The sequence below is a fragment of the Ornithorhynchus anatinus genome, chromosome 5 (genome assembly GCF_004115215.2).
Source record: "Ornithorhynchus anatinus isolate Pmale09 chromosome 5, mOrnAna1.pri.v4, whole genome shotgun sequence".
In the NCBI taxonomy this organism is placed as follows: domain Eukaryota; kingdom Metazoa; phylum Chordata; class Mammalia; order Monotremata; family Ornithorhynchidae; genus Ornithorhynchus; species Ornithorhynchus anatinus.
The window spans coordinates 24236842-24262633 of record NC_041732.1 but is presented as its reverse complement, the minus strand read 5'-3'; the positions used below and the strand labels follow the sequence as shown (position 1 = coordinate 24262633).

General features: G+C 42.8%; 1 long non-coding RNA gene and 1 other non-coding gene across 4 annotated transcripts in view; both read right to left on the bottom strand.

Annotated features, from left to right (window-relative positions):
• Nucleotides 1–605: 605 nt before the first annotated feature.
• LOC103170866 overlaps nucleotides 606–25792 on the bottom strand; it is a 43741-nt gene continuing 18554 nt past the window's right edge. For 2 of the 3 annotated variants that reach the window (XR_003759817.2, XR_003759818.2), the window contains exons 2-5: nucleotides 12333–12403; nucleotides 11575–11654; nucleotides 6331–6387; nucleotides 606–1035 (exon numbers count right to left, since the gene is read on the bottom strand). This is a non-coding gene — a long non-coding RNA (uncharacterized LOC103170866). Of the gene's footprint in view, nucleotides 1036–6330; nucleotides 6388–11574; nucleotides 11655–12332; nucleotides 12404–14768; nucleotides 15056–25792 lie in introns of those variants that run through there. The other variant, XR_003759816.2, reaches the window with a different exon arrangement.
• LOC114812313 lies at nucleotides 23175–23311 on the bottom strand. The gene has a single exon (XR_003759969.1). It is a non-coding gene; the product is annotated as a small nucleolar RNA SNORA7 (small nucleolar RNA).

Sequence of the window (25792 nt, the reverse complement as noted above, 5' to 3'; positions counted from 1 at the left end):
ATTGAGTTTTATAACTACTGGTATACTTTTATTTTGCATTCAAATAAAAATGGAAACAGGCATTTAGTACCATTTCATAAATGTTTCCTTTGAAGGGTTCACTCTCTTCAGCCAATATCAGTAGAAGATATCCCACAAGAAGATCGTCACAAACCATGTTCAGATTGTTCAATACTTTAGGGATTTTTCAGGTGCACGTGACACAATAATTGAGGCTCTCAACAGAGAAGCAAAGTAATTTAGAATAGCTTCGCTGCATTTTGGTTGCCCTGAACTGAATCTCGCTAAACTTCCTATCACTTAGGTTTCTGCAACTATTAACTGTTTTGTTACATATCATTTTTGAAAGATGCCAACCAGGGAACAAGCTGGGGGTGGGGGGAGGTAATTCCAAATACTGGTATTTGGGAATACTTCTGGGAATACAACCCAATACAAAATATAAAGTTCAAGATATTTCAACCAATCACAGCACAAATGAGTATCGACATGAACTGAGGCATAAAAGACAAAGCTTTAGAAACCAACCGCATTCACTTCGAGTATAACACACTAAAACATGTTTAGATAACTTTTCAGGCAAGAAAAACCCCAAACTAAGAAAATGTAAAAAAAAAATAGGTTTTTATTCAATGAATTACTAGGAATCGCAAAATGTAAGAGTACATTTTTTATACAAACACAGAGAAAAGCAAAGAACAAGTCACATCGACTGCATATTCTAGTTAGGTTTACATTCTGTAAAGTTGAATCTGTACATGAAAATGATTCTCCAAAGTGCCATGTCCCATCTTCGGTTTAGTGACATAAGTCCTTAGGCCATAAAAGTCCATTATCCATTTTTAAAAGATGGTCAGACCACCTATCATCTTCACTGCTTTCATGAAGTCCATCTTAAAATATCCCTGTTTTGGTTGGATTTATCCCAGCAACACATGCATTAATTCATTTTCCTTAACTCCCAATCAACAGTGGAATGCCATCTTGATTTCTCAGTGGTGGGCTCCATTTGCGGTTCATCAAGCTGACCGTGCTCTTTATGAAAAATTAAAAGAAAAATGCTGTTGGAATACCAATAACTTTTATCATTTAAATAGACCACAATCACCCATCTTGATGACATCTGACCTTCAAAAGCAGTAAAATACCTTCAGTCATTTTAAAAGGCTCAAACTATTGATCTATACACTGGCCAAGGATACATGGAAGGTAGAATACATGCATAACCAGGAACTTAATAATTTAAAAAAAAGCCATATAGGAAGGAACAGTACCACAAGGTTATAGAGAAATTTCACTGTGGCTTAAATGACATTTTGAGTCCCCGGAAATACAGAAGACACTCAAGTAAAATTCTTCTTGCTCAACCAATTCTATTTCTCCCCCCCAACACACAAAGACATGGAAAGGCTGAAATCTGAGGGACACTGAAAGGAACCCTGGTCAAAATGGAAAGCCTCTGTCAAAGCTTACTGTATCCAGATTTTCAAGAATGTACAAAAAGAAGCAATTCAATTAATTTATCATAATTTGATGGTAAACTGACAAGCTATTTGATAAACCTACTTTTTAAATCATTAAAAGTAATTACTACAGCACCCGTTAGGGTAGGGAACCTGTGTTTTGCTTCTGGGAATCTCTTCCAAGGACTTGGAGTACAGTCAGTTCTCCGATGGGAGACCGCACTCTTGATGAAGGCCACATTTTGGGAAAGTTGTGTCAGAGTACTCTCACCTTCACTGACACGACATTCATGGGCCAAGTCATTTTTTCCAATGCCACGCTGCCCTCTACTAGACAGGTACACACTGTGGGAAGAACATTCCCTTCCCCCATTCTTTCACTGTGCACCTTCCAAAGGGTGTATGAAAACATACATGGAAAACTGACTGTACAGTGGTCTCAACTCCTTGGGCACTTCATACTAAGGGCTGAAAAGAAGGGAACTAAAAATCAACCTATCATTAGTTTGATTCTCTAATAATGGTAGATGTTGATTACTTTATTAAAGGTCACAAAAGGCCACAATTGTTGACTTTCTCAGATGCAAGTCCGAAAGAAAGGGCAGGAGAGGACCTTGAAAGGGGAGGATGAGTGACTTGGGAAAAATGCTTAACTTGGGAATTAAAACAGGCCAAATTACAAGGTAACTTGACTGTCTTCCATTTTGCCACCTCATACATTTATACTAACACAACCTCTTTGTGGGTTCTAATACTTCTGATTTTAATCACATAGCCTGGGTCTATATGAGTAATGTAAAACAGAGTATTTTTGCTCAGGGAATTAATTAAATGTAGACAGTCAACTTGGTCCGTTTAAGCTAAATCTTCTCCTTTCATCATTTTAACAAAACCCCACCCCAATTTTCTCAACTATTATCTGATGTAAATAGTAACTAAGTAATCAGTAACATCAATTTAATGACCAAGTTTTCAATCAAAACCAGGCATGGGGTCTGGTTTGGAGTCAATTTATTTGCCTTCTACCTTCAAGTTCTAACAATTCAACAGTGGAAAAAATGGCATAAAAATGTATTAACTGGCCTAAGGAGGCACAGTTACAGGCCACCCCAAATCAAAATTCAAGAAGCACATAAATAAGCAGTACCAGCAAACACCAAGAGACTATCACTAATCCAACTGGATTTCCCTTTTCTCCTTCCACCTATGGCATTTTAAATCTCATATTCCACAAGATTTGGTTTGAGGAACTTCAATTTCTTCCAACTTTAAGATCATCATTTCATCCACGGCCTGACAAAGAATGAAGTTCATCATTATCCTTGGTCGTCTGGCCATGGTTGAATTACGAGCTGAGGTGAATCAGCCTTTCAAGTTTAATGGAAAGGCACAACTGAAATGACGGCTCAAGCTTTCAGGGCATCTAATTACAATACCAATAGAACAGATAAAATTGGGCACTATGGTCAATTTTGATGAGAGCTTACATCTCCGCTGATCGACTTCACTCATCCATTATATTAAGCGTAAGTTAAATGAAGTCTAAGGGCTTTATCTATTTAATTTCAGTCTGGTGATAGGTGAAAAGGTGGAGCACATATTTGAAGGAGAAAGCCATAAGCAAATGGCCTATTTTTCCAGGACTTGAATGTAAAACATCTGTTTGAAACAGGACTTAATAAAAAGATTTTAATATTGATCTAATTATGACTGTTAAAATCATATCTATTCAATTCCACATGAAAATTTCCTGGGATTCCATATTTAAACCTGGAAATTTCTCCTGATAGAAAAAGACCACTAAAACTAATATTTCTTGATGACAATACATTTTGACAAGACATTTAAGAATTAATGGTGGAATGAAGGTGATTGCAAGTTAATTGATAAAGAAAAAATCCTGGGAATTTCAGTTATGTTCTAATATTTGGGGAGAAGCTCAGTAGATAGCATTGGTATCTGCATGAAAAAGCAGCAATTCCACAAGAGTCCACACCCATGATGAATTTGCAACATCATGCAAATGAAAAGTAGCCCATCTGGAGAAGTACTGTACTTACAAGAGATTAAACTAAATACTGTACTTATAAGAGATTAAACTAAAATATGGTTTAAAAATCACATTCATCTTCTTAGGCCAATCAACTGAAAAGTAAATTCATGTTAATCACGAAGCAACAGTACACAACTATACCTATTACTGACCTGATGATTTCCCAGAACGTACTGGTCAGGATGGCTAGGAATATTCATGAAATAACATATTTCTGCTTTCAGGTGCATTTATCAATTTATCAATGAAAGCAGTTATTTCCAAGGGAGAAAATGTTTCTGGACAGATTAATATACATACATTATTTATCTGCTTAAAAACAGAGCCCTTAAGATGAACTCATCTAAACACCATTACAATATTTTGAGCATTAAGAGTGGTGACAGCTAGTATTTACAAAGGGGTCTATGGTTCCACTATTTATGTTTATCCCTTAAGTCCATCAAGGTTGAGAGGTTTCAAACCAAAGGGCAGAGTGCTTTTAACATGTTCTTGTAATTAATACTATATGATATTTTATAAGTACACTACAATCTAAGCTCAAAGAAAAGTCCCATTTGGATGATCTTAGTGCTTATATTTTAATATCTTTTTTTAAACCAATTTAACATAAAAATTTTGAAAATATGGAATTCCTACATATTTTCCCCAATAACTCTACCCCCAAATTGTGTCATTTTCCTTTATAACAAATAGTAAATGAGAAACGGTACTGCAGTAAATGTAATCTACTCTTCAAGACCTCCTAAAAATTATCCTAGTAGGCAAAAACTCAAAAGGAAGATATATACTTCTAAAGGAGAAGTTCCAAAGTACACAAGTGTTTGCTTTAAAATGATGCTACTAGAGCAAAATGTGAGTTTTAAAAATTCAAGAAAACAAAAAAGCAAACAACTAGCAGAGAAATAGGCAAAAAGTAGATTTTCATCTCAAGATTTTGTGAGCCATCTTTATTGCAGTACATAATAGGTTATAAAAGTCTTTAATAGCCAATGATACATGTGAATAAACAAGAAAACTTTAAAATACACATCACATTTTTACTTTTAATGGTCTCAAAAAGAGGAAGCAACTGACCTTCAAAAGTAGGCAAAACTTATATGGTAGTAAGACTTCAGACCTTCCAATGGACGGTACTCAGAAAATATTTAAATGCATCTAACGTTCCATACCAGATCTTTTTTTAAAGTTCAGATACATGTACTTATTCAAAATATTGACTGAATGCTAAATATTATAACCTAAATGAACAGAGAACCTGCCCATGTGGATTTTGGTCACTTTTGACAAATGTTCCCTTGCCTTCCCGTATTTTAATCTACCTTGCTTTCAAAGAAGTGACCACGAGGGAGACCTGGGGAAAATCTGAATTTAACAACATTGAGTAGAACACAGAGCTGAAGTATTGATGACTGCCCCCATGGGGGTGATTTTTGTTCCACAGAGCTTTTGAAAATAGGCCCTGTGACTCTAGTATGCAAACAGGGATTTTAAAAAAAAATCCATCAATCAATGGTATTTCCTGAGCGCTATGAGCAGAGCGCTGTAACAAAATTATTAGCTTTTTGGTTGTTCCTGCCCCGTCATCCTCCACTACCACCTTTTTGCCTTCACACTTAAAATGAAAAACTAGCACCTACGAATGACAACAAACAAAACAAAAAAAATTAAAATTCAGTTTGATTTCCGGTAATGTCAGCAAGACTTTGCTGATAAATTTTAAAATCTCAAACCCCTATAGAGGGGCCTAAATTTAAATACACTAAAATCTGCACAAACTTTATTGAAATCACAGTCATTCTGATCGAAGGTAACAAAAGCATTGTCAGGAAAAATCCTTAGACAAATGAAATAGTTGGGACAATAAAAGAAATAGCCTCAAAAATGACTAAGATGAGTTTTAAGACTTCTTCAGACTCTAAGGCAACATTTTAAATTGTGAAATGTGAGAGATTCAATGTTTGACCCTAGTAATGACTGTAAAAACCCATTTAATAGAGATTACTCTTCTTGCAATTTATAAAACTACAATTGAGGATTTACAGCAGAACCTTTCAAATACTTCTGCATATTTGTCTTGGGTCCCTAAATACTATTCACGTCAAGAGGATAACCTCACTTTATACTAAGAGCCCTTAGGTGGCTACTATGGCCAACCAGAGGCATTCGAAATTTCACAAAATATTTTATGGCAAGTCTCGTATGTGGTAACAAATACAAAAAAAACTAATTGTGATTTTATGTGAAGGATATTGAGGATATATTCTACTACTACTAAATATTCCATCTACACTGATAGACTACATTCCTTGAATAGAATTGTTTCCTAAAGGTATTTCCTATTTCAACTATTATTTATTCCATCCATGTAAATTATTCTGGGCCAGCATTTTAAAAATCAATCATGTTTCTTCTTCCCTCATTCCCTCCTTGACCCCCTTAAAGAAATGTGACAATCACCGAATTAAAAATCTAAATCAATTTAATCCGGGGACTATGCTTTTAAAAAAATAAATGCAATTCGCTGATTGATATATCACTCCTGCACAGGTATGGCCGATTAAATTTTTTGGAGGATGATTATACTTTTGGATTTTAACTACAAGGTTGTCTGTGTTCTTTCGGCAAATGTTTCCCATGTCCTTAATGTTTGAACCAACTAGTTAAAATATAGACAGCTACATTTGAAAGGATCAAGTAGAATTTTTCTAATTACTGATCTAAGAATTTCTCAAGACATAATCGCCCTGATATTAAAAAATTGCACACCTACATTAAATTTCTAAAAATAGAATCTCAATTAAAAAAACTTACAAATGCTTCAAATAGCTTCTAGGCAGTCACATAGCTCAATCCCAAAATGGTTTATTTCTGTAGAAGAGCAAAAAAAAATATCATGCATAAGAAATGTGCAAATAAGCAGTCAACCAGCCATTAAGCACCACTGACTTAGATGTGTAAACTTCAATCAAGTACCTTCAAATGGCTGGTGAAAAGAGGAAGCCACTCATCTATGGATCACAAATCAGACTTCTTTGCCATGGAAACATAATCCATGATTAAATATTAAAATGGCTTAACAGTACCTCCAACCTTTTTGTCCGTGAAAGACTGCGCGCATGCGCGCACACACATACACAAAAGCATCCTCCTTCACCCCAAATACAGATGGGCATTACATTTTACAAGATTGTTGGGATACACACATTTACAACAGTGATTTGTGTGCTTATATCCCATCTTCTAAACCTAAGGGAACTGAGTTCTTAAAAGTCTTTACAAGTACTTTCAAATACCCACAGAACTTCATTGGTCTTGAAACGTGATCTAAAATATTAATTCCCAATTTCATCCAATTCCATGTTTTTATCATTCAAGTGCTTCAAGTGACTTGAAACTGACTTGAAGGTGACAACCCAAAGGGGGTTAGAAATATTACTTGAAGATTATCTTTAAATACTCTTTCCTTTACAGTTGGGGTCAGGTGATCTCAAGAGTGACATATACCCTGACACCAAAATAACTGGTTATGAGGAACACCATCTTTTCTGATACCACATGAATTCTTTTCATGATGCTGGTGTTCTCTTTTTTTAATTGTTTAATTTTAAAGCATGATGAAAGAAAATGAATATGATTTCCCCTCTGTAAATAAGGCCCAGAAGTGGGATGGCCTTCTATATAACATGCCTAATTTGGGTTTCCTTGTCATCATGCATTGCCTAAAAAAAAATGAAAATTGACTGACTATATCGAGCAAAATATTAGCACAGCTCTAATGGGTTAACATTCATGAACTTATGACGACTAAAATGTTTGTTTAGAGGGTTTCCAAACAAAATATCTGCATACTATTGTATCTCGTGATCGAGTGTACAGAACACATACTAGGCACTAGGAGTACTCAATAAAACGGGTGGATGGGAACTCTGTCCTCAAGGAGCTTATAACCATCATCATCAATGCTGAAAATTCTTTATGCCCATATGATCTTTGAGAATCTTTGCTTCCCCAAGACTCAGTTCTCAATTATAGTGGAAGCGCTTAACTTATCTTGTCATAGAAATTCTTTGGTTCTAGCCATTTTGATGAGTCACGGCCAACAGACATCTCTCAAAGCTACTGCACATCTCCCGATGTATGACTAGACAGGTGCCTAAAAATACTTTGCCCGAATGCATATTCCTAGCAAGTCATTTGACATTTTTGATATGAAAAATTTCTCCTGTAGAACCCCCATAACCACCTACTTTAGATGCATTTATTTTTTATGGCACTTGTTAAGCACTTACTATGTGCTAGGCACTCTACTAAGCACTGGGGTAGATACAAGATAATCAGGTTGGCCACAGTCCATGTCCCACAGTCCATGTCTTAATGCCCATTTTACAGATGAGGTAAACTGAGGCTCAGAGAAGTTAAGTGACTTGCCTAAGGTCACATAGCAGACAAATGGCAAAACTAAGTTGACAACCCAGGTCCTGTGACCCGGGGGGCCTGTGCTCTATCCACTAGACCACGCTGCTTCTAGTTAGCTGCCTACTTGAGGTACCAAATAAGTGGAGCCACGCAGGTTTAAGGAAAAATAAAGGTGACCACTGGCATAACTCCGCACCCGGTGAAGGAAACGAAGGGGGTGGCAATGGCCAGAAGTCACCCTGCAAGTGCCCACTTCAAACCAAGGGCAAGTATCCGAGTGTTAGGGTGAACTTGATCAAGCCGCTCAGGCCATCAACCAGTTCCTCCAGGAGGGCAGGGATCGTGTCTATCAACTCTATTACAATGTACTTCCCCAGAGTTTTTAGTATAGTACTCCGCATACGGTGAGCGCTCAATAAAAACGACTGATTGATCACCTCGGTCGGCTTCCCTTTTCCGCCGATGCCATTCGCTAATGATGGCTAGTCTACCATTTAACTCTAGCTTGAACATGTTGAATTCCCCAGATTTGACCGGGCTCATAGTTGGGTGTACAATAAAGGCAATGGGAACTCAATCCTATATCTCACATTATCCATTAGTGGTACTTTTATTGAGCGTTAGCCATGGGCAGAGAACTGTACTAGAACTTCAGAGAGTACGATATGGTAGATCTAGAAGGCGTGATCCCGTAATACAAAGTCACGTTCTCAAAGAGCCTCACATTTAAGGGAAATTGCTTTTGTCATTCCAGTACCTTGACCAACACCCCATGAACGCACAAACCTGTTCCTTTAGGCACTGAGCCATGCTCTAAAAGGACAGGTGAGCCATGTCGTAAGAACTTCTCCTAAACCTTTGACATTCTTCTACCTACACCCCTTTAATGAAAGTACGTGGCAAGGCAGAACTGATGGTTCTATGACTTCCCTCCCATTGGCCATTATTTTTATTTTTGAAAAAGCTTCAAACCTAAATGAGCCTAATTTCAAAAACAAAACAAAAAAAAAAGGGGGGGGGGGGGGGGGGGGGAGATGGGACAACCCCAAACCCAAAAGGCATCATGGGAGAAACACACAAGCTAGGACTAAGAATGACGGCAAAATGTCAAATGTAACCTAAGGAAAGAGGATTAGTATGTTTTTCCATCTTTAATGTTCAACAATAACCCTTCAGAAAACATTCAATTATCCGAGGTAAAATGGCCCAGAGCTTTGTGAGAGAATGAAATGCAATTCTAGATGAAGCTTCAAATTGAGACTGATTTTATTCGTGTATCGCTGCAACCTTAAAAAGCAAAAAACTTGTTTTGAACTAGCCACTGTCGAGCGGTGGATAAGGAAATTTAAATAAAGTCTCTCAAATACATTGGCTGTTTCTGTGGCATCCTAAAACAAAACCTCTGGAGAAAGTCACTAGCAGGGTTGTTTTCTTTTTGCAATAATTTGCCCAAGTTCTCTAAAACCCCTCTTGGGTATTTCAAAAACTACCTCCACTACTCTTTTAAAGAGGGTATTTAATAGAGAACATAATGAAAATTAAAAGCATACTAAGGTAATGAAATTAAAACACTCTCATGGTGACTTTCTGACTTTCTTTGTTATGAAATATTACACGCATACTGCGAACCTAAGCATTCCCTCCAGGGAATACTAAATATACCTATTTTTCCAATTGCTTTTCTGTCTACACGCAGTATATTCGAACAGAAAAATGAATATCCACCAGAAAATTGACTACCGCCAATTATGAGATATCGGGGCAACTTAATAAGATGTTTGTCACTATCTTGCTTATTGATGAGGAATCCGAGACAATTTTCTGTAACCTAAAGCCACGCCACTCACACCAACTCAGTTGAAGCTGATGAAAACAACCTTGTGGCAGAGGTTTCTTTTCTGCTGCAGAAAAAGTTCATCTGAATAAATCTGGCTGAGTAAATGGCCAGATTTCTGGTCATGAAAAAATATTTATGAAAAGTACAGAGATTTCAAGAGATCGCGAACTAAGTGACAAACTGATAACGGCCTCTGCTTTAAAGGCTGCGTTATCTGCTTTGATTTTACCAGTAATGTCAAGCCCTAACAATTTATTGGTGCCACGCTGATGTTAACAGCAAGCTAAAGGCAACCAGGAACGGTCATGGCTCAAAAACCTGAATCAGAGATTCGGAGGCAACATCTGGAGACAAAAGCCCCGCATTATAACGAAGTGGTCATGGTTTTGATAATACGGGAATTACTGGGGGGGGGGGGGGGGGGGGAGGAGATGGTTATTTTCTCAAAGCAGGTGTAGTTTAATGATTCACTCTCCCCGCCCCCTTCTTCCTTCACTCTACCCAAATAAAGAAATTTGCAAATTCTTGGTGGCTCAAGAGCTAATATTATGTACTTATTTATATGCCAGCTAAGTAGATTTTAAATTTTGAACCACGCACTGCTTGGCACACCCACAAAATAAACCATGCCAAAACTTCTCATTACCATGTAGGCCCTTCCTTGTGCATTGTTTGTTCGGTAATTGCAGGTTTATCTCGCTGCGTAATCACCAAGGGTTTTTGTCAGGAGTCTAGAACACAGTCAATCCCACTAGACTGAGGATGTTGTTGCCACAGTCCTTTCTCTTCCATCACAAAAACTTAAAATTGGAAAAGTAGTTAAACGATTCTGGTACTCTCCCAGATGTTCAAATATCCTTGTGTGTAAGGTTCCCAAGTTACTTACCTTCCCATCGTAATTCAAAATTTACCCATCTGCATTTTGCTTGCTCCCCAAAGCTATGTTCTCTATTCAGAACTAGGTGCTTTCTCAATGCAGACTGACAGGATAAAATGAGCGATTACAGCATCTTTCATCTTCAAATATCTGAACAAAGATTCTACTTTTGTGTTTAATGTCATTTACTTCAAAGAAGAACACTTTCATTTAGATTTTGTTAGTATTTGAAATACTATATTTTACACTCTATTATCGAAAATTTCATCTTCCAGGACAATTTTAGCAAGGTGTGAGGTTTCTTAGCCCGCGACGTCAAAATATTAGATAAGGCTCCAGAACAATAAAAAACACAACCATTTGGTCTATTATTTTGGTTGATTTACAATAAAATAAGATGATATAAAACCAATAAGGGAAATCATGAGTGTGTTATACACTGTGAAGCTAACTGGAGTCAGTTTTTAATTGTAAATTTAAAGAGATAAACAGCCGAGATCTTGAAAATATCTCACAAGACTAGGTAGATGGAGATTTAGAGCTTCCACATAAAAAGGGTTTGTCTCATTTAAAAAAAAAAAAGCTATTTGAATTCCAAAAAAGATTAGACCAACATTTTTTGAGAGAGTAAAATTCTGCTCTTAATTTTAGTACTGAACAAAGGTTTTACCTTGAAGGCATATCCAACAGCTCCCTATTGAAGCGTACTGCATACAGCAACTTTTAATTAAATGAAACCAATGCCTTGATGAACACTTTTTTCAGGTGATGTGTGGGGTTCATTTGATATAAACCAAAAACCAAAAACTAAATGGCCTGCAATGCTTTTCTTTTGATCAAATGTACAGTGACACAGCTTAAATTTCTAGTGAAAGGTTTTAATGGTTACTTTTTGAATTGTGAGAAATTTCATTAACATACATACCTGCTGCATTTAGATACAGAATTCTTCTAAACTGAATTGGTGATTTTTCAGCCAACCTTCAGGAATGCAGGAAGATGAACCTTTTTTTTTAAAAAAGGGACAAATAGGAACGCTTTAAATGCGAATTCATCTTAGTCTCTCTAACAGAGACTGATCCAAATGAGTTTTAAAATTGCTTGTCTTTCTAGTTGTGGCAATTAAAAATGAAAATGATAGAACAGCACATCCAGAAGACAAAATCCTAAACTGAGTATGAAGAGGCACCTAATATCCATAGAAAAGAAATCAATAGCTCAGAGTATTTTTAGTGACTATTCCAGATATTCCATTAACTTGCTACAAAAATAAACTCCTAAGCCAGTAGAAAAAGACCTGCAATGTTTTGATCTTCAACTAAATTTAGTTTAATTCAAGTGAGAATGTGTTTTCTGGACAATTCAACTGAAGCTTGGAACGCTTTCAATATACAGAATATTTATTTACCTACATATCTAGATACCTCTATATAAAAATATAAACACACACACACATACATTGGACCAAAAAGCCCTCCAAATCCAGATAAGCGTCAAGTACTCTTTGCTTCCAATTCCTAAACATCTAAATTATGAACACTAGACCTTGAACTTTGATACAGTATTTTAAGGTATTCATTGCAGGCTTTAATGAGGGTGGGGGACAAGGAATCAGGAAAATTTAACAAAGCAGCCTATCGAAATATCAAACGTGGCAAGTATCAGAAATATACCTATTCTTACCTCATCTAAATCAGTTCCGTAGATTTCTTCAGGAACATAGTCATCTCCGAGTTAATTTGTTCTTAAATTACCTTTAAGAAAAAAGAAGGACGCAAGGGCTCAGTATTTGGGTTTCTGAACATCTTTAACAAAGTTTCAACATCCAAAAAAGTGACAAGAGTAGCGGCAGTTCGGGAATTTTAAGGTTCACCAAGGCTCCATCTTTTCGCAAACTAGTCAACTCTCAAAATTAGAAATCAGTCTTTGTTTTCTTCACCTTTGGCTCAAGGGATTTATACCAAGAATGGGGGGGGGGGGGGCCGCGGAGGAGGGAAGAGAGCGGGAGTGGGGAAGAGGATCAGAAAGCAAATTTTATTGAAAATCCATACCCCAAGATGATTAAAATATAATTCCTATTTCTTGGGCAACAAACTCTGAGATCGTGTTTAAAGTACGGCGATGGAAGAAATTGACTCATTTAGAATTTTAAGGGGGTCTCCCTTAGTTTCCTCTATTGTTCAAAATAAGCCTTTGCCAAGGTAAAGTAAAAAAAAATAATAAGAAAGACTTTACTAAACAAAGTTAAAATGGCCTCTGCCACTGTACATGTTACACCAGATATTTGGTCTTAATAACATTAGTTTTGTCTTTAGCAGTAGCTCCGCGACCTGCAGCATCTTTGCTCTTTATCCAGCCGAAGAGCTACACCTCGGCTATTTTCTTCTTGCCTGTCATAAGCACCTTTTTAACTTTTAGCTGGGGGGGGGGGGGGGGGGGGATGATTAAATCCGTGCCAAAACTCAACACCCTACCCGAATTTCAAACCGATCTGTGATTTCGAAGAGTTTACAAATGCCGGGCATTGATTTCCGCAGCGATTCCCAATGCAAACCTTTAGCCCCGATTATGCACGAAGTTCGGAACCGAGAAGGATATATGACCAACGCACACCAAACGAGAAGCCTATTCGGCAAACAGGAAACAATGCGCTACGCGCACAAAATGGAAACAGCCAAACTTTCTTTTGTGCACAACTGCCGAGTCTGCCCACCCTCCGCTGCAGAGGTGTTTCAGAGACGATAAGCAAACTACTCGAGGTCGCCCGCCCGGCGTGAAAACGGCCAAAGATGTCCCAAGCCCCGCACGGAAAGGACCGGACGCCGCCGTTTTCTCTTTCATTGCATCTAAACGGTCTCAAACACCACGGCCCGGGAGTTGGGGCGATGCGTTCAGCCCAGCCTTCCCCGAGGCGGGAAGGCACCGAAAACCAAGTCGCCCAGTTACGAGCAGGCAAAAGGCCACCAACATGGCTCCTCTTCTTCTCCAATTCATGAAGACGATGCCACTGACTCTTTACCCTACACGGAGACCTTCTCTTTTCCCACCCGCTTTAAAATGTACCCCCTGGAAAGTTTTCTTCCTGCCGGACTCTCACGTTGCCGACCATTAAAAATTTAATAAACCGCTGCAACTTTTAAAACTCTCCCAAGTGAGTCAAGTTGGGCACCGTGATAACTTGGGAGGGATTTCAACGTTAGGCCACTACGTCCGCGGCGAGGGCCACCCAACGGCATGTCTAACGTGTGGCCGAGTCGCCAAATACGATCGCCGCCGAAGCAGCTTTGCTGGAGGGAGGCAAACGCCGCTCTGGGATGAGGCGCCCATTTTCCTCGGTCGAGCCCCCCATTCAAAACTCATCCGTTTCCCCTCCTAAACTTCAATCGTTCGCCCGTCGAAATCCGGGTGGCACCCTCCGACTGAAAACAGAGAAGGCTGTTTGGTTTTTCCCCAACTTCGCACCCAACGTTTAACCTTGGGGAAAGGAGGGAAATCGGGGGGGGGGGGGGGGGAAAAAAAAATCCGCGCTAGTCTCGATCATCCCCCTGCTGTCCATTTTCTTCACTCGGCTCGGAAGGAGTTAAAAGCCAACACCCAATTTTTTTTTCTTCCACCGCCCCCCCCTCCAAAAAAAGCCCCCAAGTTTGCTCTTTGGAGGGGCCGTTGTTTTTGCAGAGGGAGGCACCGTCGGTCGACCTGCCCCCCCCCCCGCTCCCCTCCGCAAAACGCAGCCGCCCAAAAGCCCCCCCCCCGGGGGTCGTTTCCTCCCCTCCGATGTGGGGGTGCAGGGGCGGCTTTGCAGCCGAAAGGAACAAAGTGTCCCCCCCCCTTTTTTGGCAGCCCCCTCCCTTGGGGCGGCTCCATCTCCTACCTGCAGGACCTGCTTCGCCGCCCCCCCCCCCAGTCTGCAGTGTCCGCCTGCCACCGCAGCCCCCTCAACTTTACCTTTCTGGGGGGGGGGGGTCGCCCCCCATCATCCGCACTGCCTCCCCCCAACCGTGCTGGGGAGGGACCGGACCCGAGCGACGGAGCCGCCCCCCCCGCCTCCACCCGCAGCTCAAGGACGTTTTGTTTTTCGTCCCAAGGACAAAGGACCATCCAAGGTGCGGGGGGACTTACCCGCTCCCGAGAAGAAGGCGGCGGCGGGTCCGGGAGCCCCAAGCGAAGCGGCGGCTCCGGACGGTTCCCTCCCGCGGGCAGGCCCGGCTCCGGCGGCCCCCGCCCCTGCGGCCGAGCGGGTCCGGCGGGGCGCCGGGCTGACAGGTCGGGGGCCGCCGCCGCCGCTGCTGCTGCCTCTCCGGCCATCTTGCGCCGTGTGTGTGAGGGCTGTCTCTCGCCCGTCTCCTCGCTCAGCATTCCTCCCTCCTCCTCCTTCCCCCCCGCCCCCCGGCCTCCCCCCCTCCCCACACACCACAAAACATGGCCCCTTCGCTGCGGTGGAAGAGGCTGCAGCGACAGCGGGAGCTGCTCCTCCGCCGCCGCCGCCGCCTCCCCGCCCCCTCCGCCATCGGCCTCCTCTTCTCCCCTCTCCCCTCCCTCACGCAGCCCCACTCGCCCCCCAACTGACGCACCGGCGCGCGCCTGCGCCGCACGCGCCGCTCCCCATTGGCTCGGCCCCCTCGCGCCCCGCCCGGCCCCTCCGCCAATCCCCTCCCCGCTGCGGCCGCGCGGGAGCCCCCCCCTCCCTCCCCCGCTCCCCCCGCCCGCCCCGCCTCTGCTCTGATTGGTCGGAGGCGGGCCCGGCCTCCAAGCCCATAGGCCGAGCCTCACGTCACTCCGCGGTTGCCCGGGTTACGCTCGCCCACGGCCTGGGCGGGCGGGGGGGGGGGGGGAGGAGGACGGGGAAGATGGAGAAGAAGAGCGGGGGGGGGGAGGGGGGAGCGGCTCCGCTTCCTATTGGCTGACGGCTGGAGGGCCGAGTTCAGAGCTGGGAGGTTGCTGGGGCCACCCCAGGGCCCTGTCTCCCCTTTGGCCTTTCTCTTTTGTTGGGTTTTGGGAGGAATGGCATTTGATAAAAATAATGATGCTGGTGTTTGTGAAACCCTTACTGTGTGCAGAGCACTGCTCTAAGCACTGGGGTAGAATAATGACGTTGGTGTTTGTGAAACCCTTACTCTGTGCAGAGCACTGCACTCAGCACGGGGGTAGAGTAATGATGTTGGTGTTTGTGAACCCCTTACTCTGTGCAGAGCACTGCGCTCAGCACTGGGGTAGAATAATGATGTTGGTGTTTGTTAAGCGCATACTAGAGAAGCAGCGTGGCTCAGTGGAAAGAGCCCGGGCTTGGGAGTCACAGGTCATGGGTTCGAATCCCCGCCCTGCCCCTTGTCAGCTGTGTGACTGTGGGCAAGTCACTTAACTTCTCTGTGCCTCAGTTACCTCATCTGTAAAATGGGGATGAAGACTGTGAGCCTCACTTGGGACAACCTCATTACCCTTTATCTCCCCCAGCACTTAGAACAGGCTCTGCACATAGTAAGCGCTAAACAAATACCAACATCATTAGGTGGTGAGCACTGTTCTAAACGCTGGGGGAGATACAGTGTAATCAGGTTGTCCCACATGGGGCTCACACACTTTTAATCCCCATTTTACAGATGAGGGAACTGAGGCCCAGAGAAGAGAAGTGACTTGCCCACAGTCACACAGTTGACAGTGGCAGAACCGGGATTCGAACCCCTGACCTCTGACTCCCAAGCCCGGGCTCTTTCCACTGAGCCACGCTGCAGAGCACTGTCCTAAGCACTGGGGTAAAAGCAGCGTGGCTCAGTGGAAAGAGCACGAGCTTGGGAGTCAGAGGTCAGGGGTTCGAATCCCGGCTCTGTCAGCAGCGTGACTTTGGGCAAGTCACTTCACTTCTCTGTGCCTCATTTACCTCATCTGTCAAATGGGGATGAAGACTGTGAGCCTCACATTGGACAACCTGATGACCCTGTATCTACCCCAGCGCTTAGAACAGTGCTCTGCACATAGTAAGCGCTTAAGAAATACCAACATCATTATTATTATTATTATTATTAATCCCCATTTTACAGATGAGGTCACTGAGGCACAGAGAAGTTAAGTGACTGGCCTAAAGTCACACAGCTGAAAAGTGGCAGAGCGGGGATTTGAACCCATGACCTCTGACTCCCAAGCCTGGGCTCTTTCCACTAAGCCATGCTGCTTCTCCAAGTGCTTACTCTGCTGTTAGCCCACCCCGGGCATTAGGGGAACAGGCCTCCCCCCGACCCACCCAGTAGTTGACGCCATTCATTGGAGGGGAGGGGGCCGCAAGAGAGAAAAAGTTGGGGCAGCCCCTGGAAATGTAGCTCATCCATCCAACCAGTCAATCCAGCGTACCTGTTGAGCGCTTACTGTGTGGAGGACACTGTACTAAGCGCTTGGAAGAGGGCGATTAGACTGTAAGCCCCTCAATGGGCAGGGATCGTCTCTATCTGTTGCCTAATTGTACATTTCAAGCGCTTAGTACAGTGCTCTGCACATAGTAAGCGCTCAATAAATACTATTGAATGAATGAACGATGTAGCAGAGTTGTTAGACACGTCCCTTGCCCACAGTGAGCTTGCGATCTAGCTGAAGCCAGCTGAAGGATGAGGGAATGGAGCCATGTCATCCTTAGACTGCTTCCTCTGGGTGCTGGAGCAGACCCGGGTGGCCTTCCCCTGGGTCTCATTACTGATAGCCAAACTATGCCCTGCCTGCCAGAGAAGCAGCGTGGCTCAGTGGAAAGAGCACGGACTTGGGAGTCAGAGGTCATGGGTTCGATTCCAGGTCCACCACCTGTCAGCTGTGTGACTGTGGGCAGGTCACTTAACTTCTCTGAGCCTCAGTTCCCTCATCCGTAAAATGGGGATTTAAGACTGTGAGCCTCATGTGGGACAACCTGATGACCCTGTATCTACCCCAGCGCTTAGAACAGTGCTCTGCACATAATAGGCGCTTAACAAATACCAACATTATTATTATTGTTATTAAAAGAGCCATCTTGTGGAACTGGCTTCTGAGGTGTGAACCATTAAATCACGCAGGACAAAGGACAGACGCGCAAACCAACGCTTCCAATCGCAGTTCACACAAAGACCTTCCTTCACTGCCCGGCTGTGCCGGTGGCCTGAAACGCCAGCTGTCATTTTCAGTTCTACCTCTTGGTTTCATGATCTGTTACCGATTTGTACATTCCAAGCGCTTAGTACAGTGCTCTGGACATAGTAAGCGCTCAATAAATACTATTGAATGAATGAATGATCTTCAGGGAAAATCTCTACCACAGATGAGTAGTCTGTGAGGTTCAGGGGTGCGGGGATTTGGCCCTTCTCGTCCATTCCACTCAGTGCCCATCGCAGGGCTTGGCACCAAAGTAGGTGCACAGTATCGATAATGACGTTGATGATGGCAGTGATAAGAAAGACAAACCATTTTAGATGGTCACCTATCAGGCTGCTGCACTGGTCTTTCAGTAGTCTGCTGGTAGGCCATAGCTTTTAAGGCCCTTTGCTCTCCTTATTTATTTTTTATCAACGTTTACTAACCTTCTGTATGCGGAGGAATAACAAAGTAAAATCTATGATACCTGACTTCAAGTAGCTTAGAATAGAGTGATGGAGGCAACACAAAGCCATAGAAAGAGTACAGCTCTAGAAATTGGGGACCCAGGGGTCTAGTCGCAGCTCTGTCACTTGCCTGCTGTATGTCCTTGGACAAGTCACTTAACCTCCCCATGCTCCAGTTTCTCTGTCAGTAAAGTGGGGATAAGAATTCCTACCTTTCATTAGAGGAATGTTGGGCGGGCGCAGATAAGCTAACAAATATGAAACTGTAAAATCGAAGCATTTAAAAGTGGGATAGTACATATGAAAGACTAGTAAATAGATGATCGAATAAATCTCACCCATCAGGGTGAGAAGGACACCTTGAAACATTTGAAATGTGGACAAGGAGGTGGTTTGGATCAGGGCAGCTTGAGCCATTAAGGGTCAGAGGACTACTTTTGTGATTTGATTCCCTTAGCCTATTGTTTCCTTTATTTTTTTCTGCTCCCTCCTTCCCTACACGGCTGCCTTCCCCCTTCTAGAATGTAAGCCTCGGGAGTGACTGGTACTGGGGCTGAAACAGTGTTCCTGTAGCCTACCCAGCACTTTGCAGAACATCCTATACTTTCGAAGGGCTCCGTGAAACATTTATTGATTTTTGAATAGTGAGGCCTGAGGTGACCAAAAGGGTGATGGGTCAGAAATGAGCCTCTTGTAGGAAAAAGCTTTTTAAGAGTGCCTAGCGGTAGAAGAGAGAGGTGGGTATTCCAGGCAGGGGATAGGGATGGTGTGAGAGGTAGGTTGGCAATGGCAGAGTCCAGAGTGAGGAGTAAAGAACATCATTAGCTGGGGCCCTGGGTGTAGCCAGAGAAAAGAGCAGATGGCCTTGAAGTCAGGGCCAGCGCTGGCGTTCTGGCGATCCTGAGCAGTCCTGGTATTTTGGGCCATGAGAGGAGTGGAAGTCAGGGGACGTAAAGGGCTACGTCGGGTCTGGGATGAACACCTCCTTCACCTCAGTCCCAGGAGGAATCTCTTCAACAAAGACAGCTACTGGGGTGGCTGCCATTCTGGGTGCTAATCATTCATTCATTCAATCGTATTTCTTGAGTGCTTACTAAGTGCAGAGCACTGTACTAAGCGCTTGGGAGAGTACAACGTAACAATAAACAGACACATTCGTATCTCTGCTGGTGGCCTGCTGTATGCCTGGACAAATCACTAAACCTCTCTGTGCTTTGGTTCTCTAAACCCCTTCCTCCCTTTTGGAACTGTGAGCCCCACGTGGGATGGAGACCGTCCTATCTGATCATCTTGAATCTACCCCTGTGCTTCATAAATGCTGTAATTATTTCCGTAGGCAGGACATTTATTTTCTTAAATTAATGTCTCTCTCCCCTGCTAGATTGTAAGCTAGCTGTGGGCTGGGAACATGTCTGCTTGCTGTTAGAGTGTACTCTCCCAAGCGCGTAGTACAGTGCTCTAACATAGTAAGTGCTCAATAAATACGATTGAATGAATGAATGATGTGGGCAGAGCTAAAGGGAGTGGGGCCAGAGGGGGATCAGTGAGAGGAGAGAGGGGATACAGAGAGAGGGAGAAAGAGGCAAGGGGGAAAGAAAGAAAGGAGGCTGGAGGGAAAGAGGTGGGAAAGAGAGAAAGGTAGATAGGTAAGAAGTGGGTGAAAGAAGAAAGGGACAATTGAGAGAATGGTAAAGAAAAATAGGAGAGGAGGGTAATAAGAAAAATAATGATTATGGTATTTAAGCACTTACTACAACTCAAGAACTTCGCAAAATACTGGGATAGATACAGGATATTCAGGTTGGACACAGTCTCTGTCCCTTACTGGGTTTGTAATCTAAGGAGAAGGGAGAACAAGCATTTCATCCCCATTTTACTGATGTGGAAACTGAGGCACAGAGCCGTGATACGACCTACCCAAGGACACACAGCAGACAGAGGCAGAGCCAGGATTACAACCCAGGTCTCCTCACTCCTAGTCCTGTCTACTATCCACCAGGCCACACTCCTTCCTCTTCATAGAGGAAGCTAGGGATTTGGGGTGGAGGGTTGGGGGAGGGACTTCCCTCCACCTCTGAAGCCCCCTCCCAGCGAGGGTAGTTTGGCCAGAACCAGCCAGGCTGATGATGCTCCAAGCCACCTAGCCCCTGCTGATCTACCCAAGTCAGAGAGACCGGCCCCCTCCAAGGTCCCAGACACTATTGTTGCTGGCCCCCCAGGGCCGCCGCCAACTGAACCAGGAGGGAGCAAGCCGTGGCAGGAGGCTACTGCCTGGCTGCACCAAAAAAACAGCCTTTTCTGGCTAGGGATGCTTTGCAGTGTGCCTGAATGATGTATTTCTGGCTGCACTAGAAACCCACCTCTCCAGCCTAGAAGGTCCAGGTCAGCTGGGGGAGCGATGGAGGGGAGAGCCGTGGTGGTGGAGGCTTTTGCTGCTACTAAAGAAGAGGAGGTCCCCTTCATCTCCTCCTGTTCTTCAACGGAAGGGTGAGAACGATTACCATGGCTGCTGCCATTACCCCCAAGGCAGAGGGGTTCTGATTCTGGCCTGCCTTAGACTCTTCGGTTGATCGGACAAAATCCTAAAAAGCCTGACCATCCCACCAGCTTTGTAAAGACAAAGGGAGCACCAGCTAGACTTTGAGAGGGATCTTGGATCTTTATGGCCCTGCGGTCAGCCCCCCTTGCTCTAAATCATTTACAACTATTCTATCATGCCTAGGAGGTACACTTTGCACTTTGCTCCTTGACCTTCATTTATACAATCCTATATAGCTCTATCTCTCTTTCTTCCTCTCTCTTCCCTTCTTTCTTCCCCCTTTACCTCTCTCCCCTTCTCTCTTTCCTCTGCCTCTCTGTCCCACTCTCTCTACTCCCCAATCCCCTAGAGTCAAATGTCCTCTAAGATTACCCAAATTACTTCTACCCAAAGACCCCAGATGTTCATTTTGATGATTCTGGGGTTAGTTCTTCCATGGAAAATCTTTATCTTTGAAACGTTCTTTCCTTCCTGACTCAACAGAACAGCAGAATACTGACTTTTGCAACATATTGCAAGGCTTTAATGGATTTTTATTTTCAGGAGATTTTTAGTTTTCGAGTTGAATTTATGTATTTTATAGACCTAATCAATCCAATGGACTTATTATACATTTACTCAGTGCTAAGCATTTAAGAGAATACAATAGAATCAGCAGACACAGTTCCTGCCCTCATAGAGTTACAGTCTAGTGGGGGACACAATCACTAAAATAAATTACAGGTAGTAGGAAACATACGAGGATAAAGCTAAGTAAATAAATGCTCTAAGGGGATAGGGTGAGGTGAGTTCCAAGTGCTTCAGAGATAAGGCCTCAAGAGTGTAGGTGACCCAGCAGGAAGTTGAGAGATTAGTCAGGGAAGGAGTCCTGAAGGATTTTACTAGGGCTTTGAAGATGGGACAGTGGTGGGTGATCTGCTGGATTTTGAAGGAAGGAGGGAGTTCAGAGAGAGAGAGAGGGCATGAGCAAGAGGTTGATGGTGAAAGATATGAGAGGGAGACACAACGACTACACTTCAACTGAGGGAGCAAAGTGTGCAGGCTGGGTTGCTGTGGGAGAAGAGCGAGGATAAATGGCAAGGGGAGAGCTGATCGAGTGCCTTAAAGCTGGTAGTGAGGAGTTTCTTATTGATGCAAAGATGAAGTGGCAACCACTGGGGTTTTTGCCGAGAGGAGAGATGTACAGAGAATAGGGTTTTATAAAAATGATCCGGGTGGCAGAATGAAGGAAAGACTGGAGATGGGAAAGGCTGGAGGCAGGAAGATCAGCTAGGAGGCGCGTGCGGCAGTCAAGGTGGGACCTGCCAGGCGCTTCGACCAGCTTGGTAACTGTTTGGATAGAGAGGAAGGGGCAGATTCTGGAGATGGCTTAAAGAAAGAACCAACAGGATTTGATGACTGACTATGTGGGTTGAAATAATAATAATAATAATGATGTTGGTATTTATTAAGCGCTTACTACGTGCAGAGCACTGTTCTAAGTACTGGGGTAGATACAGGCTAATCAGGTTGTCCCACATGAGGCTCACAGTCTTCATCCCCATTTTACAGATGAGGGAACTGAGGCACAAAGAAGTGAAGTGACTTGCCCAAGAGAGACGATTCATGAATAATGCCAAGGTGGTAGACTTGTGAGACAGGAAGGATGGCAGTGTTGTCAACAGGGGTGGGAAAGTTGGGTGGAGAAGAGGGTTTGGATGAGAAGATGAGGAGTTCAATAGTGGACACGTTGAGCATGAGATGTTGGCAGAACATCCAAGTAGAGATGACCTGAAAGCAAAAGGAAATGGAACAGTTCAAAGAAAGAGAGAGGTTTGGCTGGAGAGATAGATTTGGGAGTAATCCATGCAGAGAGTGCTAACTGAAGTTTGAGTTGAAGACAGAGAACTTGTGAAAAGAGGTTTTTAAAGGAAACAAATATGTCATACATATACTCACCCCCAATTAGGTCAGCTATTAAAACTGCACAATTAATTAAGAACATTTATTCCTAATCCCTTAAAAAAAGGAAGAAGTACTTTCTTCTGTAAAATTAATCAAGGCTATACATATCAGTCAAGAACTGCCGTGACTGCAGTAGTCACTCTTATTAGTTATCTTATCTTAACAGTATATTATTAGTTCAGTTGTTAAAATAGTAAAAACATTATTTATTTATCATGATGGTATTTGTTAAGCATTTACTATGTGTCAAATACTGTTCTAAGTGCTAAGTTCTTATCTTATGCCATCAAGTCGTCTCTGACCCCATCGCAATGCCATCTCTCCCAGAACTTCCCACCTCCACCTGCCATCATTTGGGTAGTGAATCCATAGAGTTTTCTTGGTAAAAACATGGAAGTGGTCTACCGTTGTCTCCTTCCATGGAGTAAACTTGAGTCTTCATCCTCGACTCTCTCCCATGCCGCTACTGCCCAGCATGGGTGAGTTTTGACTTGTAGCAGATTGCTTTCCATTGGCTAGCCACTGCCCAAGCTAGGAATGGAATGGGTATGCTCTGCTTGGCTCTCCCTCCCCTAGTCAAGACTGGCAGAGTACTGGAAACTCTCCAGGTGTGACCCTGAGAGGGGAAGTGCTGAGGTAGATGTAAGTAAATCTGATTAGACACAGTCCCTCCCCAACATGGGATTCACTGTTCGAGTTATTCACTGTTCGAGTTTGAGGGAGAACAGGAATTTAATCCCCATTTTACAGTAGAGGAAACTGAGGCCCAGAGAGTAAACTGACTTGACCAAGGTCACACAGCAGGCAAGTGGAGGGGCCAAGATAATTACCCAGTTCCTCTAACTTCCAGGCTCATGGTCTTTCACTAGGCCATTCTGCTTCCCAATATAATACCTATTTGCCTTTAAAGAATATCATATTCAAAAATTCTCACACCTTTAATAATTAACTCATCAAATAGTGCTACCTTGAATTGAGGTAATGGGATTCATTTGCTCTCTCTAGACTGTAAGCTCATTGTGGGCAGGGAATATGCCTACCAACTCTGCTATAATCTAATCATTGTGTTACTTGTTAGTTACTTACTATGAGCCAAGTACTCTTCTAAGCACTGGGGTAGACACAGTTTCACCAGGTTGGACACAATCCCTGTCCCACATGAGACTCACTGTCTAAGTAGAAGGGAGTAGGATTGAATCCCCATTTTATAGATGAGGTAACTGAGGCTCAGGGAAGTGAAGTGACTTGCCCAAGCTCTCACAGCAGTCACATGGCAGAGCTGTAATTATGACTCGGGTCCTCTGACTCTCAGCCCTTGCTCTTTCTACTAGGCCATGATACTATACTCTTCCCACTGCTTAGTATAATGCTCTGCACACATTAAATCCTCAATAAATATGATGGATTGATTGACTGATTTCTTTTGGGCTAAAATAGTCATAATTCCTTGATTTTATGGACATGGGTTTTGTTTTGTTGAATGTTAAAGTATTTCAATTAAGAAGAAACAAATACAAGTGTCAAAGTTTTTGGCTCTGCCAGTGTTTAAATTCGTATCTTTTGATAACTGGTGTTCAGAACTGCAGCACCTGTTTTCTTTATTCTTTCCCTACCAAAAGGAAAGCAAGTGAGAAAACCAAAATACTGTTTAGGTTCTTCTTAAGAAAACAGACTCTGAAAACCACAACTACTGCCTGAAACTACCGAGCTACAACAAACCACAGCTTCTTAACTGTCACCTAACAACTCTCTGTTAACAGAAGTCCTCAGGCACAGAACTGCTTTAAAACTAAGCATTTACAAGTTTTCATATTATATAGATATGCCAAAGTGGTTTTCAACCACTTGCTTGATGACCTTTTTCCAATTTTCAGTGAGAACTAGCTCCACAATAGCTTTTTTCTGTCAGATATCTTGTACTATTCATTTACACAGTTAAAGCTCTCTTTATTCATTTACAAAGTTAAAGTTAGAGGTCTGAAAGACAAAAAATGAAAGCAGAAGTGATCACGTTTGCAAGATTCTCATTTGACAAGCTTAAAAGTAACCCTCCCTCCAAATCAACCCAAACCAGAATTTGGTGTGAACCAGCTCAGCTTGAAAGAACTTTTGGGTGATGGTGGTAGAAGTAATAGTAGCAGTAATAATAAGGGTGATATTTGTTAAGCGCTTACCAAGTGCCAAGTACAGTTCTAAGCTCTGGGGTAGATACAAGTAGTCAAAATAGTTGTAACAGTAAGAGCAGTGGTAGTATTAACGGAAGAGGCAGTAACGGCACGAATGAGCGTCTACTGGGTGCAGCGCACTCTACTAGGTGGTTGTAAAACAGAGATGAACAAAGTGATGCATTCCCGTCCAAAAGGAACTTACATTATAGCAGGGGAGACAGACACAAAACGTGGTTTTTTTTCCAAAAGTCAGAAGAAAGGAAAACTAACAGACTTATAATCGAAACTTGTACACACCCCACTACTATAGAGTCCTCTCTGGTCACAAGATTTTCAAGAGTCCTTTCCACACTCAGCAGTGATACATCGACTCACTTGAAGCCATCGGACATCAATCGACAAAATGGAATTTCACAACTTGACGATCAGGTGCCTCCTCGAAAAGTAATCACTTTTGCAATTGGAGTCTCTCCCTTGAGTTTTGCCCGGACTCCAGCCAAGGTGGAGAGAATCTACAACATCCCATCCTCTGTTTCAGGTGGATAGTTTCACCATAAGAAGTTGGTTTTTTTCTGATAAACTTAAGTTATTCCAACATCAAATAATAATAAAAATAAACGCAACCTTAAAAATTCTTCGGGACCACTAAACTTTCTAGTAGTCCCAACTAATGGTATTTATTAAGCCCATACTGTGTGCAGAGCACTGTACCTGCTTACCAGAAGCTTACATCTAAAGTGATGCTATTTTGCTTCTAACTCTGACAGTCATATATTCCATTTTCATTTAAATGAATAGTTGTTGTCAGCCTAACTTCTTTCAAGTTTGGGGACCAAAAGTCCTAGCTAAACTGTATAGTTTTTGTGGCTAGCAATGCTTATTCAATATGCAATATTTTATTTGGCTTGTAGCCCCAGTCAGCCACAATTACAAAGAAAC